The sequence below is a fragment of the Pezoporus wallicus genome, unplaced genomic scaffold (assembly GCF_028554395.1).
Source record: "Pezoporus wallicus isolate ANWC-B61680 ecotype Strahan unplaced genomic scaffold, APGP_CSIRO_Pwel_v1 contig_47, whole genome shotgun sequence".
In the NCBI taxonomy this organism is placed as follows: domain Eukaryota; kingdom Metazoa; phylum Chordata; class Aves; order Psittaciformes; family Psittacidae; genus Pezoporus; species Pezoporus wallicus.
The window spans coordinates 79,850-97,157 of NW_026640413.1; the positions used below are offsets into that span (position 1 = coordinate 79,850).

General features: G+C 41.7%; 1 long non-coding RNA gene across 2 annotated transcripts; it reads left to right on the forward strand.

Moving 5' to 3' along the window:
- The first annotated feature begins 4,713 nt into the window (after positions 1 to 4,713).
- LOC130604404 (uncharacterized) lies at positions 4,714 to 14,144 on the forward strand. Of its 2 annotated transcripts, XR_008973445.1 has the most exons (4): positions 4,714 to 5,329; positions 7,848 to 7,949; positions 10,631 to 10,723; positions 13,345 to 14,144. It is a non-coding gene; the product is annotated as an uncharacterized LOC130604404 (long non-coding RNA). The 2 variants fall into 2 exon arrangements; XR_008973446.1 differs by lacking the exon at positions 4,714 to 5,329 and having other exon boundaries at positions 7,544 to 7,949.
- The last annotated feature ends 3,164 nt before the right edge of the window (positions 14,145 to 17,308 follow it).

The window sequence follows — 17,308 nt, forward strand, 5'->3', positions numbered from 1 at the left end:
CAATGGCAACATTTCTATTAAATCCATTATGAACCTGGCAGGAAAGACAGACAAGTGGGAAATATTTTCTACCATCCCTCCTACCTTCTGTACTATTTGTTCACTCTCTTTTGACCTTCAGCTCTTTCTCGAAAAAATTTTTCTAGAAGTAGTACCATCAGAACAAACACTACCACAGAGAGATAGATATCTATCTTTATGAGCATCCTCAAAGAAGAAAATGAGTCAGAGCATATATATCAGAAAAGGAGGAACTAATGGTTCCAAACATTAGATGACATCTGCTTGAAATTCTTTGCTTGCCATTGACTAGGACACTTCTTTGCCAAGGGACAAAGTCACTCTGCCTGTTCTGCCACTTGTTCCTTTGGGTTAGGCCCTTAAGCACTAATAATCTTCACATACCCTGGAGTAACAAGGAGAATGTAATTAATTGTCACAAAGTACATGATGGGACCATGACATTTTGTAATTCCAAAATGAAGTCCCAGGATTTTTGGAGTAACAAGCTTTTCATTTTGAAATGAATTTTACGTGGTTGCTTGTGAGAAGTGATACCTTTTTTCAAAGATTTTTAAATAGTTGTGGGTTGGTTTTGTTTTTTTTAAATTTGAAAAAAAAGTTGAAATACTTTAAAGTGGTTCATTAAGGACCTTTTCCTGAATAGCTTTTTCTGAACAGGGACATGTAGGGACCTGTAATCCCACACAGCAGTGTCTCTTGATACTCCTGAAGTTTGGCATTAATTCCCTGCTGATAGGCATACTTGCTGTATCCTCAAAGCCTGCCCTGCACTTAGGTTCTCTTTCACCACAATGTCTTTTCCCTCAAATCAGATTTTGCCTAGCATGTTCCCTTGTACACGTGCAGTGGGCTTCCTTTCAATGTTAATACAGCATCACACTATATAGACAATTTCAGGTTTGACCTGGACTGAAAAAGACATGGCATGCCATTTCCTCTGTTAGCATCAGACAATACGTTTTATTACCTGTAGATCACTGTTCCAGCTTCTGTGGGTATTTATCCTACTTCTGCTCTTTCCTATCTTTTTTTCTTCTTTACTTCCCTCTTGCTTTAGCACTTCAAACCTGCCATTCTCAAGCTATCAGGAAGAAAAAAAAGTCACATGGAAAGCATCCTTATGGTACTCTACCACAACCCAAGGCTACTCTGCAACCTTGCAAAAGAAATATCAATGACAGTTTTGCACCACTTTAATTTTCTTCCCTTCAGTAACCCGGAATGGTTTTAATAAATCAGAAGTAATTTATATGAAATAGAAAATGTTTCTTTTTAGCTGGGAATGCTCTAAAATATCAGGAGCGGCTCTTGGCACCTCCAAATTGCAGGACAGCTGTGATAGCTGCTCAGCTTTCTTGTCTTGACCAGAAAGTGAATTAGAAATGAGAGTCTAGAATGTGTTAGCTATTTATAAACTTACATTATATTAAGTGATGTGTGAGAAATCCTTCCAGTGGACCATTGTCCCTGATGTCCCTTGCTCTGCAGCTTGGTAGCAATGCTCTGTGGATGCTGTCACACTGCTGCAGGGCCTGGTTGGCACTGAGCGCTGCCACAACGCTTATAAGAAGCCACAGTGTCAGACTTTCTGAACCACAGCTCCCATTTTCTTAAATATCACCCTCAGTGATACTGCTGTTCTCTTCCTGATACAAAAAAGGAGCAGAATTTCATCAGCTATACTACATACCTACACTACAGACAGTATTTGCACTGTAATATAGTCAGCTGTACTATGTCAGCTATACTGATAGTGACAGGAGAGAGGGGAAGCTGGAGCTGGTTAGCCATCTGGGGGCATTCCCATGCCCTGGGTTCAAGCTCCCTCAAGCTGATTCATAGCAAAGCTGCTGAAAGCTCAACACAGTGTTTTACACTCCAGAGAAAGGAGGAATCGGCTCCTTTCCCCTGGTGGACAAACAGCAGCTGTGATCATGCTGCAGTCTGGAGTAACTCTGGTAGAGAGACAGTCTGTAAATTTTAGTCTTGGCTCTGAAAGGAGAAAAAGACGTGATGCCTTTTGATGGCATAAACCATTATGTTTTACATAGTAACTAGTTGGGTTTATGTACATAATGTTGTCTTATTCTATTATAAATAACCATTCACATTCACATGGTTTGTGTTACTTCTCTCTGCTGGCTTCCAACTTCCCAGTCTTCTGCATTTTATTCACTACAGTTAGTTTCCAGTACTGATAAATCTAATCTTTGACTATCCATACCATGCAGGTACCATTTTTCCTAACTAAATAACAGCACCCACAAAATTCATCTTTTAAGATTAGTGCTGTTACCATTGAGCTGCAACAGAAGGTTAAGGTTATTCTTGTTGGCAGTTTTACTTCTGTGGTATTTTGTTTTTTTTTAATGATGGTTTTGTAAGGAACTGAGCAGATGAAAGAATTAGGTCTGGTTTAAATTTCTAGGATGAAATTCCAGAAGTTCCACTTGGCATGCTTAAGACATTTATATTATGTTTTGAGCAGGGGATCAGGGTTTTTATTCATAACTGTGGTTGAAATTAGAAAGTGAAACTCCTTAAATGTGGAGCATGACATTAAAATTTTTTAAGAATCTATTTCTATGTGTAGATTTCTTAAAGATTACTGGGGAAAAGATTTTCTTGTACCAAGTGATTTTTTGCCCCTTCAAGAAGAGTTGAAGAAAATTGGCAGGAGGCCAACAAAATCCATCTTGTTGATATTCCCCATATTGCAAAACTATTTTAGCTATGGGTACTACAAAATCAGTGCTGGTAACTGTTTTTCTGGGAAAGCTGATTGAAAAAGATAACACACTGGGATAATAAGCCATGTGTCAACAAACAGAGAGATTAGAAGGAAACTGAAATCTCTCCTATTGGTAGCTAACTCCTAAGCCTTGATTTTACCTCTTCTCATGTTTCTCCAGCTAGTAACTCCAGAAATGAAACTGAGCACTATGGCAGCATTTTGTATCCCCATGACCAAACAGATAAGCTCTGACAATAGAGATACAGTTGAAGCTATGAACACACTGTCAGCTACGGTGCAGTTAGTTTGTCTCTTTTTTCACACTTTTGGGATAATCATAAGTCATTTTGGATCACAAGTGTGTCATCATTTTTTCTGCCCCTTCTGCCATTCAAGATACAGCAAGTCTGGCATTTTCCCAGAAAACTTCTAGATTATTGTGGAGCAAAGTGTGCCTGTGAATTTTGGAGGGACTAGTACATGGAAGCAGAGCCCTGGGAGCAAGTATTCTTAGTTTCAGACCTTTCAGATGAGGACAATAACACACATGAAGAAAAGCAAACCTGGGCCATTTAGTTAAGAGGGTGGGGAGAGGAGATGACCCAGGAAGCCTTATGTGATTGGCTGCTATAGTATGCAAAGCTCTCAAGAAAACTTTGGATGAAGGGACAAACTGGGAGGTGAACAGGATAAAATTAAACATGTGTTTACAGCACTGGATAGTGTCAGCCCAATAGACTCTTCGAGAAGCGATATATGTTTTCTTCCCGGGAATTTCAGTTAAGCCTTTTCAGAGTCTTGTGTGATGTAGGGATGAGGGAGCTGTGAGAAAACAGGGATTAGGTGTGTACAGAGTTGGCTAAAAGGGAGATATCACTGCTTAGTGTTAGTATGTATCAGAGAGGAATTCATGACGTGGGTGCTGTGATGGCAGTAAATATATTGGATGGAAATAATTGTGGAATGGAAGGAGCTTGGTGTATACAGTGGATGGGCTGTTAATGTGCCAGAGTGGTCTGGTGAGGTATATCCAACAGAAAAGAGGGAAGCTTACTGTCTTGATTCAAAGATGTTTGTGAGAATCCATTTAAATTTTGCTGGCACAAGTGCCCAGAGGCTGTTGAATAACCATCCTTGGAGCTGTGCAAAGCTTGACTGGATGGGGCACTGAGCAGCTTGATCACACTTTGAACTATATTTGAGGAGGTAGCCTAGATGACTTCTAGAGGTGCCTTCCACCTGAATGATCTCATGCTCCATTGGAACAAAGAAGCTCCCAGAAACCGTTCATAGCACATGAGTGAGAAGCAGGAGGAAAGAAAGTATAAGTCCTCAAACCCCAAAGTGCTGTTATGTCAGACCTTTACAACAGCATTATTTTATACATGTAGGTGGTATGTAGGAAAGAGACTGAGGACCAGGGTGTGCTTTCCAGGCTGTAAGCCTTACAGGGAAGACATGCAGGGACAAGACAGAATGTCTTGCGAACTCTTATGTTTAGGTCTCACAGCTTCGCAGCAACAACAATCCTTTCTTAGCATTTTTTTGATAGAGAGGAACTCAGGAAATTATTTATTGGTTGTCTTTATCACTCATTTCCTCAATATAGTTTTCACAAGGTTCAGGGAAAAGCTTTGCAGGAAAGCTGAAGATGGCCAAGTAATGAACAAAAGAGATGTGCTGAAGTTTGGGAAGAATCTTATTTTTCAGTGGAAAAAAAAGTACATCTGAGGCAGAAATAGGATTAAAAAAAAAAAAAAAGGAGTGGTGGGAAAAGGAAAGAACCAAAAGAGAAGCAAGGGGAAGAAGGAGAAAGAGGAGGCCAGAAGTCCAGATTTGCTAAAGAGATTAGAAAATTTGATTTTTTTTTTTTTGGCAGATACACAGCCTCTCCTAAATCATTTAGAAAGTGAAATGATGTGGGGAAGAAAAATTGACCTGTTTTTGAGCCATGGAATTACAGAGCTTGCAAAAGATGGGGTATCTAGCCACAAAACCAACAAATTGACTCAACCTTCTCTCCCTAGCAACTCATCTTCTCCAGTGAGCCTAAGTGGGTTGGTAGGATTATCTCTAGGGGAAAGAGGCAGTTGATTCATCAGGCCCATCCATACTGAGACTAGAAGGCAAGCCCTCTTTCTTGTTTGTAACTCAGTTTTCTTCCAATGTCATTCCATTGAAACAAATTCAAGCAATTTAGCTCTTTGTCCAGTAGACCTATATTAACAGAGAAACACATGTGCAAGGACTGGGCTTATAGTTTACTGAGCTCAATAGAAGTACTATAACTAGATGGCCAGGATAACATTTTTTAAAACAGTATTTATTTTTATATTGAAGTAGCAGGCAAAAAAATAAACAGAGAAGGGCAAAATGGAATAAATTAAAAGATATTTTCATGTGAAAGGATATCTTATTCACTGGTTTTATTTGTATCTGGTAGGAAAACCTCCACATGCTTTTGGTAATCTGTAGATTGGGCTACAACTCTGATGCTAAAGAGGTACACAATGAGTTGTACGATTTCTAGTGACTTAAGGCTCAGCTTGCCCTAGGCTATATACTCAAAATGTAAGTATAAACCTTCACTGACTCATGATAAAATTCTCCTGGTATGGCCAATGGGGACCCTAAAAAGTCTTGGCCTTTATATACCTGTGAGGTGCAAGACAGCTATACATGCAAGATGTGTGTAGTTCTGCAATACTCTCCCTGAAGCCTTTCTCTGAGTTTGCACTGCTTCAGCCTTGCACCAAGAACCAGGGCACAGCTTTCTGTCTCCTGGTACTCTGCAATCTGCTGCCTCTCAGGTGACTGTCTCCATTGCATGGGTGGCTCAGTGTGACCCAGGTTGCTTGCAGCACACTCACCAGTATCACTGCTCTCAGCCTGCATTGTGAGCTCTGCACGTATCTATGTGTGTGACCATGTACTGGGGGCTACTTGCTGAGGTGGCAGGTGTCCTGCTCTCCCAGCACAGGCATGGGCAGGATCATTTGTCTGAACACTTCAAAACAACCTCCACAGGAAAAAGTGTTTGAATCATTTGGAAATGCCCAGAAAACAGCGCATGGGCTGGCACCTCTCCAGTGACTCAAAGACCCAGGGCAGTTATGCATATGCTGGAGGAAGACATGGGGGAAGACACTTCATTGTGGGGAAGGCATCAGGCACTTTCAATTGCCTGACACTTGAGGAAACAGCAGTAGAGAGAAGTATGCTAGCTTGGCAGTTGGACACTGCAAGAGAGACCAAGTGAAAACCAAAACATGTTCATGCTTGCGCAGAAGAGGATTCTCAAATGCTTTCTTCCACTTCCCTTGCATGCTTGTTTCCTTTTTCCACTGCAGTCAACAGAGAGTCTCATAAACAATAACCTCAGTCAGTTGCAGATGTTTGCCTCTGATAATGTATTTACATTCATTTCCTGTAAGGACATGTTGTCTTTCTCACCATAAATATATTTAGTAGGATTGATATTCTGAGTGGCTAAAAATTTGCTCTTGCATCCTCTTCTGAACTCTCTGGTCTTTAAGGATCAGCTTTTCAATAAGCTCTCTTACTACTACTCCTTCTAGTATCTCCTTTCAGCTTTAGGAATTCTCAGTGGCAAGTGGTCTCTGGATCTATCTCCTGAAGTGTGGTTTCTGCGTCTATCTCCTGCTTTGGATCACAAAGACCTTCCCTTGTCTGATCTACCTTTCCCAGTTGAACTAGCTGTCCTTTACCCCTAAGCCCTTTTGATACGACTTGTCTGTCTTAGTGGAGGATGCAGTGTGGCTTGAAGACAGTGCTGCTGCAGTGCACCCAAAAACCTGAGAAAGGAAAGTTGTACTAGCTTTGAGAGGCCAACAACTCCTCTGCAGGGCCTTGAATCCAGTGCTGGACCTGACTACCACTGCCTTGCAGAGACCAGTGCTGCCTCAGGAGAAATGTTTGCCCTCCAGCTGGACTGTGTTCTTGTAAAAACAGTGATCTGTGTCAAAGTGAGCTAAACAGAGCAATCAGAAGAGAAAATGAAAACTGTCATTCTTTGACATATCATACAGTGCAATAAGAATGCAGAACAGCTGTAAGCTAAATAAGCCACCTAATAATTTTTCATGTTGTCCTTTTTACAGACTTCACTATAGTGTTACTAACTTGTGGCTCTTGTCTGGCAATTAAATGGTTAGCAATGGTAAAGTATTTCTGCCATTTAAAAATGTATTTTTCATACTCTCTTGAAAAACAAACAGGATAAACTGTAACTGGTAACTGCTTTTGGAATGTGAGTTGCTTTCTAAGTCTTCTAAGAAAACAAAACACAATCTCCAGACCCCACTCCTAAAGAAGCAAAAAGCAAAACAAACTCGGTTGCATTTTACATGCATTTTTGCTTATTATTCTTTCCACTTCATCTAGAAATATAAGTTACTGCATACTTTAAAAATTAAAAGGAAAAAAAACCAAACCGCAAACCAAAAGCCCCTCCGAACAATTCAGTCAAACCCTGTTCTCATTTTTGCCTGGCTGCTTAGTTTTAGAAAAGAAAATATTGGCAAGTGACGAAGCTAAAGTTTTCTCTTTTTAAAGCACTTTATCTTCCATTTTCGTTATGATTTCAGGCAAGTTTACAAGAACTATTTCCTGGACTTCCTTAGAATTGCTAAAACTCGTCCCTCTGCTCCTCACTCCTCAAACAAGACCTGCTTCATGCCCTACATTGAATGCATCTTTGACAAACATTTTCATTGCCTTCTCTTGAAGACGCATATAACACACAGGAGCCATGGTGCAAAGGAAATGAGGAAATGCTCTCTTTACTACTGTTTCAAAATGAAAATTAAAATACCCTCCCCATCCCTTAGGACAAAATGGCAGTGGCAGTGCAGGCTGCTGCATGGCCTAGGTGCCCAGGCATACTGAAGGAACTGCCACGGGCTGCTTCTGCCTAGAGATGGGAAGAGCAATGGGATCCTCATCTCTTTTCTCTTGCCTTCACTTCAGCCTCCTCAAACTTGCCAGCTTTCTACTCTATTTTCCAGCCTCCTAAAGAACAGTACTTAATTAGCTAATCTCATGTGTCCACTTCTGTTCTGTACTGCAGGTGGTTTCACAGCACCAATCTCATCAGGAGGATACCACAGTAGCAGTGCCACCCTTACATCATGCATTAAATAAGCATCACAGAGAGCAAAAGGATAAATATGTAATAAATATTTGTTTCTTTCTACATTTGCATTACTGGGTTTGAGCATCTGAGGCATATTTAGCTGTTTTTCAAACTCCTATCTACCAACACAAGGTTTAACAATCGCTTTATTATTATTACTGTCATTATTGTCACTATTATATATGAAATTCTAATCCACCATAAGGACCCTGAGGATATTATGGTTCTAATAATGGTACCACCCATACTGGAACTCTTAATAGAGTACTGTGAGCTGTACTGTGAGACTGTAAAGAAATGCTGGCTTTCAGAATGTTTATAATCTTTCTTCCCGAAGATGAATTGCCTAAGGAAGAAAATACGAGGAAGCTAAATTTGCTGTTCTGTTTCAACATAAAATGTGCAGGGAACACTACTGGCATGGCCAAGTTAAACACCCTTTAACAACTCAAGTAAGCATAAGGACCTCAGGACACCTTTCAACTGAGGAAACTTCTTTGCTGGCATCAGTGTAGTATAGCTGTGTAGTATTGTTCCGTAAAATCTCAAATTCTCTTTCTGCCATTCACGGTACTAATGCAAGGTAAGGATTAATAAGTATTTATACCTTGCTGGCTTCTGGTAGTTTCTCCAAACTGCTGAAATATAACAGAAATGCAGCCTCTTGTCTGAGGGTTTACAAGGGTTGGTGTTTATCTCAATTGCTTGTCAAGGCTCACAGCATATTTCTTATGTGTTAGAGATGGTAGCTAAAACAAGGATAAAAGCAGCAATTTAAGTCAAAAGACAGAGCGAAGAAGATGAACTTCTAATGATGGATTTATTGCTATCTTTTTGTTTTGGCTTAGGCCCTTCCTTAACATGAGGTAAGCTATAGGCTTCATTTTAGTTAGTGCTGAAGAGAGGGCTGCTTGTCAGAGAGAACTCCTAAGAGAAGTTACTGGCAGCTTTGGACTTGTGTGCAGAGCTATCACCAGGAGAGACACCGTTGAAGTCATGGTGGTCCTTGGATGACCTCTGGCAGCCTGGGTTGAAAACTGTACTGTTCAGACAAGACAGAAACCAGGGCCTGGGTACATCTGTGAGCATGCAGTTATGCCCAATGACTGCGAAGTTGAAGTTCACTCACTCCTATGATTTCAGCTGTAAGGACTGGTGTCACTTCCCACAGCCGGTTTCTTGGCTCACCCTCTGGCAGTGGCCCAATACCAACACTGTATTCTAACACATCACCAGGGGTTGTCAGCAGAAATTTTGGGAGAAAAACCCACCGGCATTGCTCATTATAATCTTTCAGATGTCAGAGTGCTGAGCAGTGAGGCTTAAAAGAGAACAGCAGCAAGGAAAGAGCATTTGTTCCTCATGACTGATAAAAGTAATAATGCAGATCCCAGCTTCAGTTTCATGGACTTGTAATATATCCATGAATCCATCCAGTAATTAAAATACCTAACATTTTTGCATATTGAACTATTTCAAATTCATAAGACCATCATCTTTTCTTCACCACCAAATCCTACCTTTTCATGCTGTCTGCCACACAAATGATCCTGAAGTGCTTGTAATTACCCAGTCTCTGTAGTGACTAGGTCACATAATCACACCTAACTTCACTGTCACCGTGTATCAGCTTTCCCTTGCCTGCTATTTAATTTTATTTAGGTTTTATTTAGTCTGTTTATTTTACTTACTTAGGTTCCTTTAACTATTTACCTGCTGCTTGTTGTCGGTATCTTGGGTTATAAAATCAGGGCAGGGGAAAGTCAGCTTCCTGGTGAGTTGTAGACTGCTACTGACCATAGAATCATAGAATGGTTAGGGTTGGAAAGGACTTTAAGATCATCTAGTTCCAACCCCCCCATGGGCAGGAACACCTCACACTAGACCATGTCGCCCAAAGCTCTGTGCAACCTGGCCTTGAAGACTTCCAGCAATGGAGCATTTACCACTTCTTTGGGCAACATGTTCCAGTGACCATGAGATTTACTTCTGGCAGGGGTCTCCAGACTGTCATGTAACATAAAATGGTGAAAACCACTACGTAGGTTGATCTGAAGGGTTTATGAAAAATTAACATTTCCTAAAAGATGAGTAGGACAGCCTAAAAGTCCTTAAAACTCCTTTAACTTGTATTTTGATTTAGTACCCAGGTACCATTCATTGCTCTGCAGAACCACTTAAGTAAATCAGAAAGGAGAGAGCAATTGGATAACATCCTGCCCTCACAATGTCTTTCTTGGGAATGAGACTTACCTCCTTTTGACTCCATGAGATGAAAGCTCAAAAAGCTTTCATCAAAAATGAGATGAAAGCTCACTTCATTGCTTGTGGTCATTCTCAGAAAAGACAACACATGATTTATTTATCCCCTTTTCTAAGAGATTTTCCCCTAAAACCAGCATAGACTGTGGTGATAGGAGTTTTTTTACCTCATTTTTCTTTTTTTCCTGTGGAAAAGCTGGTGATGTAGGTCTGTACTACTACCAGTTTAGACTACTGTACATGTCAGAAGGCTCGGTGTGATACACCACCCGGCTTTGCTAGGACCATGCCACAGGAGCTGCAGTAGAAATATCAGTGCCAAAGAAGACACCACAAAAAGAAAAATGATGACTTCTGTACTTCTATTTCTGCTGTGCAGTCCAAATCCATACTGGCTACACAAGGCAACATGAGGTGTTTCTTTATAAGCAATCACCTTATTCCCAAATTTTCAGACTGTCTGGAAGGGAGGGTAAAGGTAACAGCCCAAATCCCAGGTTTCCCTGACTCACTGCTGCATTGTGGCTGTGTCCTCCAGCTGTTTCCAAGTAAGTAATATTTTCTGCTGAGTCACAGTATTACAAGGCATTTTCTCTTTGTGATTAATCCCTTTACCCCAGAGAAGACGCAAATGTGCTTCTGGTTTCTGTTCTCTCCCACACTGGGGAAAGTTCCTGGGTCATGGAAAATGTGGTTTCTCCTCCCTTTTATGTCACACCCCCCTTTTTCCTGGCTCCTGCTCACACCCAGCCTTATCTCTGGGGTATGGAAACCACCACAGCTGCCTTAGGGAACCTTCAGTTATCCCACTTACTGCCCATCTTACTAACCAGCCTCTGTCAGAGGATGGCTGTAAATGCTTTTTGTGGGGATTTTCTTCAGTGTGAACTGCTGTAGTTGCAAAGTACTTGTAGTACTCCTGCTGCCTTTGCTGCTCTTACTGGATGTTGCAACTGCTTGCACAGCCAGTTTCCACACACTGTCACATGTTAAATCACTCTTGACATCAGCAGATAAGCTTGTCAGAGTCTGCAGCCCAGCCCCAACTGAGCACAAACTGGTCCTGAGCTGTGCTTTCTCTCTCAATTGTTATGAAACATTTTGGACTCCCTCTAATATCCCTAGGCTGACCTCACGTCATCTGCAGAGCAAGGCCACTAAGGAGCACGTTGACTTCCAAAGGCACAGAACTAGAGGCACCTATTTTCAGCAATAGCAAACAGTATGTGCTGAGGCAGGTTGGATTCAAAAGCAAACCAGGTGCCAAGATGGGGCAGTGATTTATTTTTCTATTTGTCTGTGTTTCAGAGAGGTAACTGTTGGGGGGTTATTTTTCTTGGCCAAGATCCTGTGGAAAGCCTATCCAGTGAAATCCGTGAGCTCGCACGTAAAATGATAGCATATGCTCAAGACATCAACAGACGTCAAGCACCCAAAGCCACTACAGCTTGGCCAAAAGATGCAGTCTAGAGGCCTGTGTTTCTGGAAGGTGTTGTCACTTCTGACACCAGAGGGGGAAGGCAAAGTCACTTTAATTTAGAATCCTGTGGTCATGGCTCGATTAAAAGTCAAAAAAATGCAGAGGAGTACAAGTAATATTTCATATACACATTGGGGAGCCATCACAATCCCTGATTTCCTTTGTACAAAGCTGGTGTCACTCTTGTCATATTTATCTCAACCCCTGTTCCCTGCAGCTGGCCAGTCCTGACACAAGGCACAGCTGTCACAACAGTGCTGCTAACAGAAGGTTAGGATGAATGGATGTCTAGATGTGAGCTGAATCTACTGTATCTGAGGTCTGGAGTAAAGTTAGCTTGTCAGGAAGGAGGGGGGACCATGAATGGAATTTGGCAATTATTGTGAAATTTCCAAATATCCTAAACATGGAGCCTTGAAGAAACAGATTTGATTTTTTTAACTTCTTTTCTTTTTCTTTTTTTTTTTTCGTATTAGGCTGCCCTTGCCAAACATTGGACGTCAGAATCACAGAACCATAAAGTTGTTTAAGTTGGAAAAAACTTTCAAGATCATGAAGTCCAACCATTAAGATATCACTGCCAAGTCCACTGCTAAACTGTGTCCCTAAGTGCCACATTTACATGTCTTTTAAATACCTCCAAGGATGATGACTCCACCACTTCCCTGGGCAGCCTGTTCCAATGCTTAACAATCCTTTCAGTGAAGAAAATTCTCCTAATATTCAACCTAAACCTTCCCTGACACAACTTTAGGCCATTTCCTCTTGTCCTATCACTTCTTCCTTTGGAGAAAATACCAACCCCACCCCTCCCCATTCTCCTTTCAGGTAGTTGTAAAGACCGATGAGGTCCTCCTGAGCCTCCTCTTCTCCAGACTAAACAATCCTAGTTCCCTCAGCCATTCCTCATCAGACTTGTGCTCTTGACCCTTCACCAGCTCTGTTGCCCTTCTCTGGACCCACTCCAGCACCTCAATGTCTCTCTTGTAGTGCGAGGCCCAGAACTGAACTCAATATTGGAGGTGCAGCCTTACCAGTGCCCAGGACAAGGGGATGATCACTGCCCTAGTCCGGCTGGCCCCACTATTTCTGATACAAACCAGGATGCTTTTGGCCACCAGGGCACAATGCTGGCTCATATTCAGCCAGCTGTCTACCAACACCCCAGCAGCTTTCCAGCCACTCTTCCCCAAGCCTGTAGCATTGCATGGGGTTGTTGTGACCCAAGGGCAGGACCTGTCATTGAGGCTTGTTGAACCTCATACCATTGGCACCAGCCCATTGATCCAGCCTGTCCAGATCCCTCTGCAGAGCCTCCCTGTTCTCCAGCAGATCAACACTCCTGCCCAACTTGGTGTTGTCCACAAACTTGCTGAGGGTGCACTTGATAAGTATATTAAACAGACCTGCCCCCAATACTGAACCCTGGGGAACACCACTTTTGACTGGCCACTAATTATTTCCAGATTCAAGAACTTCAAAGAACTAGTGTAAGATGTCATTGGAAGAGGTGTTGAATGGACAGAAGTTCCCTAGGCAGCCTGGCATTGCAGCAAGATGTGATGCCACTGCATAAGCTTATAGAGCTCTGCTCTAAGAGCTGCCACTGCTTTCAGTTCCTGTTATGTTTCAAGAAAACTCAGTCTCCCTGAAAGTGACTGAAGTGGTTTCATTCTCATTACTTTGCAGATGTCCGTGTCAGAGGAAAAAGGGAAGGTGAAAGTCCATCCCTTGAGCAAAAACCAGATGTACCTGCTGAGAATAAAATAGAGAAGCCACAAGCCTTGCAGATGGCTGAAGTGCTGAAGGCATTTCCCATATTTCCAAGAAGGTGGCAAAGAGGAAAAAAGGAATGTTATCCCCTTACCTCCCTTCCCAATTTCCTCAGCTCTTTGTTCTGATTTTTCATAGACTAAAGATGATTCACTGAGTAACTGACCCAAATGTGTTCAGTGCTTCTTGAGAGCTGTGGCCAGTGTAACAGCAAGCCATAAGGGCAAATGCAGGAGTGATGGCAGTGACTTCTCTCAAAGGGAGGGCAAGAGCCGTTGTTCGAATCTTTCCAGGATTGTGCAGGGTTCTCTCCTGCTTCCTTTTTTGTGAAGGTGACTGTGATGAACTGGGGTGCCTCCTGTGTGTGACAAAACAGTGCTGCCCAGCTGACTGTGGCTGCTAGCTGTAGCAATATTACAATGATTAGTCAAACCAGCAGTCTCCAGTAGATTAACTACAGCCGTTCACTTCATTGAACAAGCATTGTACAGGAATTCAGAATGCAAACTATACTGTCCAAACACACCTAATGAATTAGCATTAAAGCTCACATGAAAATCCTCGAGGTCAAATGCTAATTTTGAATGCCTACATTAACTAGTTATTTGCATCTTCAAAAGTATTTAACTGATGTTTTGCATGAACATGTCTTTACCAATAATTCAAGATGTGACAATTTATATGTCTAGAGTTACAATTAAAAGTAAGAAAACTCAGACCTGGTGGTTAACTGTAAAATGCAGTGAACCTGAACCCAAGGGTAATTCATTGGCTGTTTTCTACTGACGGTGTTTCAATGGCCAACTTAAAGATATTGATGCTTCATCAACTGAATGAGAATATGCAGATTTTTCCCGCATCATAGAAGCTAAGAGAGATCCCAGCACAGCTCTAATCAGAACAGCAGCAGAGCACATTGCAATTACATATCTGGTTTTTCTCAGCACCACCCAGAGCGAGACTCATTACAATTGGATTCATTGAAAAACCACTCTTAATATTTACAGGACTCTCTTATAATTGACCATCAGGTGTCTGGAGTTTAAACACATATTCATTAGGATTGTGGTAGGCATTTTGTCATAGCTCTAAATGTTATGCTCCATTCCTCCAGCTTCAGGGTTTGCTATGAGCCGCGCTTGCTCCCTACAGCCTTTAAAAGATACTGAGCTTTGTGAATTTTTCCTGTTAATATCGACTGTATCTCAGACAAGTGGAGTTTTAATAAATTCCCAAGTCTTTCAGGCTAGAAGTGGAGGTGGCACTCTCTGAAAGAAGTTACAAAAGTTAAACTTGGAAAATATTTAGCCTATATTGGAGGTTGCGGCTTGCAGGCACCATCACATTCCTCTCAACAGCTGTGTATTCAGAAGTTGTTGAAAGTTAAGTTTTCTTACTTTTTTTGATGATTATTTTGCAGCAATGTAACAGGGTCATAGACACCAGTGAAAGCTGGACAGGATCCTCCAAGTGCTTTGGATATTTTTGGAAAAACATGGTACATGGCTGTTTCCTATAAGTGTGACTGATTGCTTCATCCCAGTATCACTTCTTCCAGCCTCCCTTTTATCTCCTTACCACATATCGTGCTATGTAACCACAGCTTCTCAGACTGATTCTGGGGCTGTCAGCCTTTCAGCAAAGAACGTTATTCTGTTCATCATTTCCCTCAACCTAATTTCTTTGTACTTGCAGGAGTGCCTAGCATTAGCACTGGCTGGCCTCATGTCATCATTGCTGGTCTTTGCTACTGAAGTATTAACATTTCTGTCCTTATGGGTAATTCTCACTGAGAAAATCTGGCTGCTTCTTCTTCTTCTTGGCCAACAACAAGGGTTACTTGAAAAATAAATTGTGTAAAGCGTATTCTGGTACAAGAGGGCTGAGAAGGTGCTGTTTACCCAGCACTGGGCAAGGATGTGAAACTTCCCCAGTTCTCATTTCAGCTCAGTAATACTTGCCAGGGTTTTGACTACGTACACCAGCAGCAGAAACTTCTGAGAGAAACTGGCCTGACTCACTGCCATCAATTTGGCTGCTGATGCTATTGCTGGATTTCCTTGCAATCAGAGATCACAGCCTCTAAACAGTGCAGCTTCCCAGCAATATGCTGTAGGAAAGAACATAGACACTAAGCCTTTTATAATGTTTGGCTTAATAGCAATTTATATGAAAAACAACCGACATACACAAGCACACCCCCCCAAAATAGGATGACCTTTTCTTACAGCGGGCTGAAAGCTGTGTACTCTTTTTACATCTCCCTGTTTGATCACTGTGCTTGTTTTTCAGTAGTGATGGGGACTGGCTCATCACAATATTTTGGCTTTTAATCAGGTTAAATAATGCAGCTTTATCCTGACTATTTTGATTCTCTCTAATTATCCTGAACATTGCTGTAACTGTGGCATAAGGCTGTGTTCTGAGCTACCTGTTCATCCATGCTTCATGTGCTAACAGGTGTTCTGCTCGGACCGTGCTGTCTGTGTCAGGCTGTGAGGTCAGACATGAGCTATTTCCCACGATCAGCTTGATGTGCTGCATGTACTAGCTTTTAACAGCCTGATTCACACACCTCTTTGGCAAAAAACCCCAAATGTATGGCTTTCGCAAAATGGACACTTTTTTCTCTTTAGAAGGAGAGAAAGTGAAACCCATCAACAGTTGGTGAGTGATATTGGATAATGGGACATATTGCCAAACTGTCCCATTACTATGAGATAAAATAATGTTAGAATCACCCTTGGGCTGACTGTGGAAAAAATAATGACAACAGAATAAAGTGCATTTGCCACACAGAATACAGTATTAGTCATCTAGAAGTATGGTGCGTATGTGCCTTTTTTGGAAGGGGAGTTCAGCACTTTTTGCAGAGAAATGAAGGCCAAGAATGCTACATTTTCACGCTCTGAAGAAGAGTGTGAAGAGAAGATCACACACTCTTCGACCTCTTCTTAGCATGGGTAAAAAGCTGCCCGTTCTTTGCTTTCGAGGCCCTGGGGATGGAGGTTACAGGAAACTGAGGGCAGTAACAAAAAGACTCCACATCGGAGATTTTTGCAGTAAATGTAGTAACTAAGGTCATTGTGTTTGAAGTAGCTCTCTTGAGCATCTTCTGGCAGTATATTTGTGGCAGCACAAGGTTCACTAGAAAGTGCAAATCTTTCCTAGAAATCTGGGGAATTAATTGAGTACTTATCCTAAATTCAGTATTGCCATGATTAATTTAAAAGCTTAGGTATAACAGGATATAACTATCTAAAATATCAAACTTACCTTGTTGGATTTAAGGTCTGACTCTAGCCCTAGATCTTATGTTTTAAAAAAAGCTGCTACAAGAGAACAGCAATACTACACGTAGTCTTTCCTTCAGGTGAGGAATGGAGAAACATATGACAACATCCTCTTTGTGGGAATTTACAGTTGTTCTTTGGTACTGATAGTATTTTGTATCAACGTTCATGGACAAAATGAAGGGATATGAAATGCACTGAAGACTAAACTGCAGAAGACTACATGCAGAAAGGCTACTGAAACCAGCAGCTGTTTTTGTGTATGGTTTAATTTATTTCTCTGCTACAGAGCTGGGCAAATAGTCCTTGTGAGCAGTTCAGTTTCATTTTCCCCAACATATGTATATATTTTCTCCAGAATGTACAACTCATTCATCCTACATCTCCTGGAAAGGCGGGGGAGCTCTCTGTAAGACAGCCACCAGATACTCCCATGCCCATGTCCGCTCTCCATGAGCTCTGCAGTGCCTCTGCATCAAGAGAAGTGCCAGGGGAGGTGGCAGTGATGGGACAGGGATGAAGGGGGAAGGCTGTCAAAGACAGCAGTAGATGAAGGGCATGGGGTTACAGTCGCAGTCTGGGGAAAT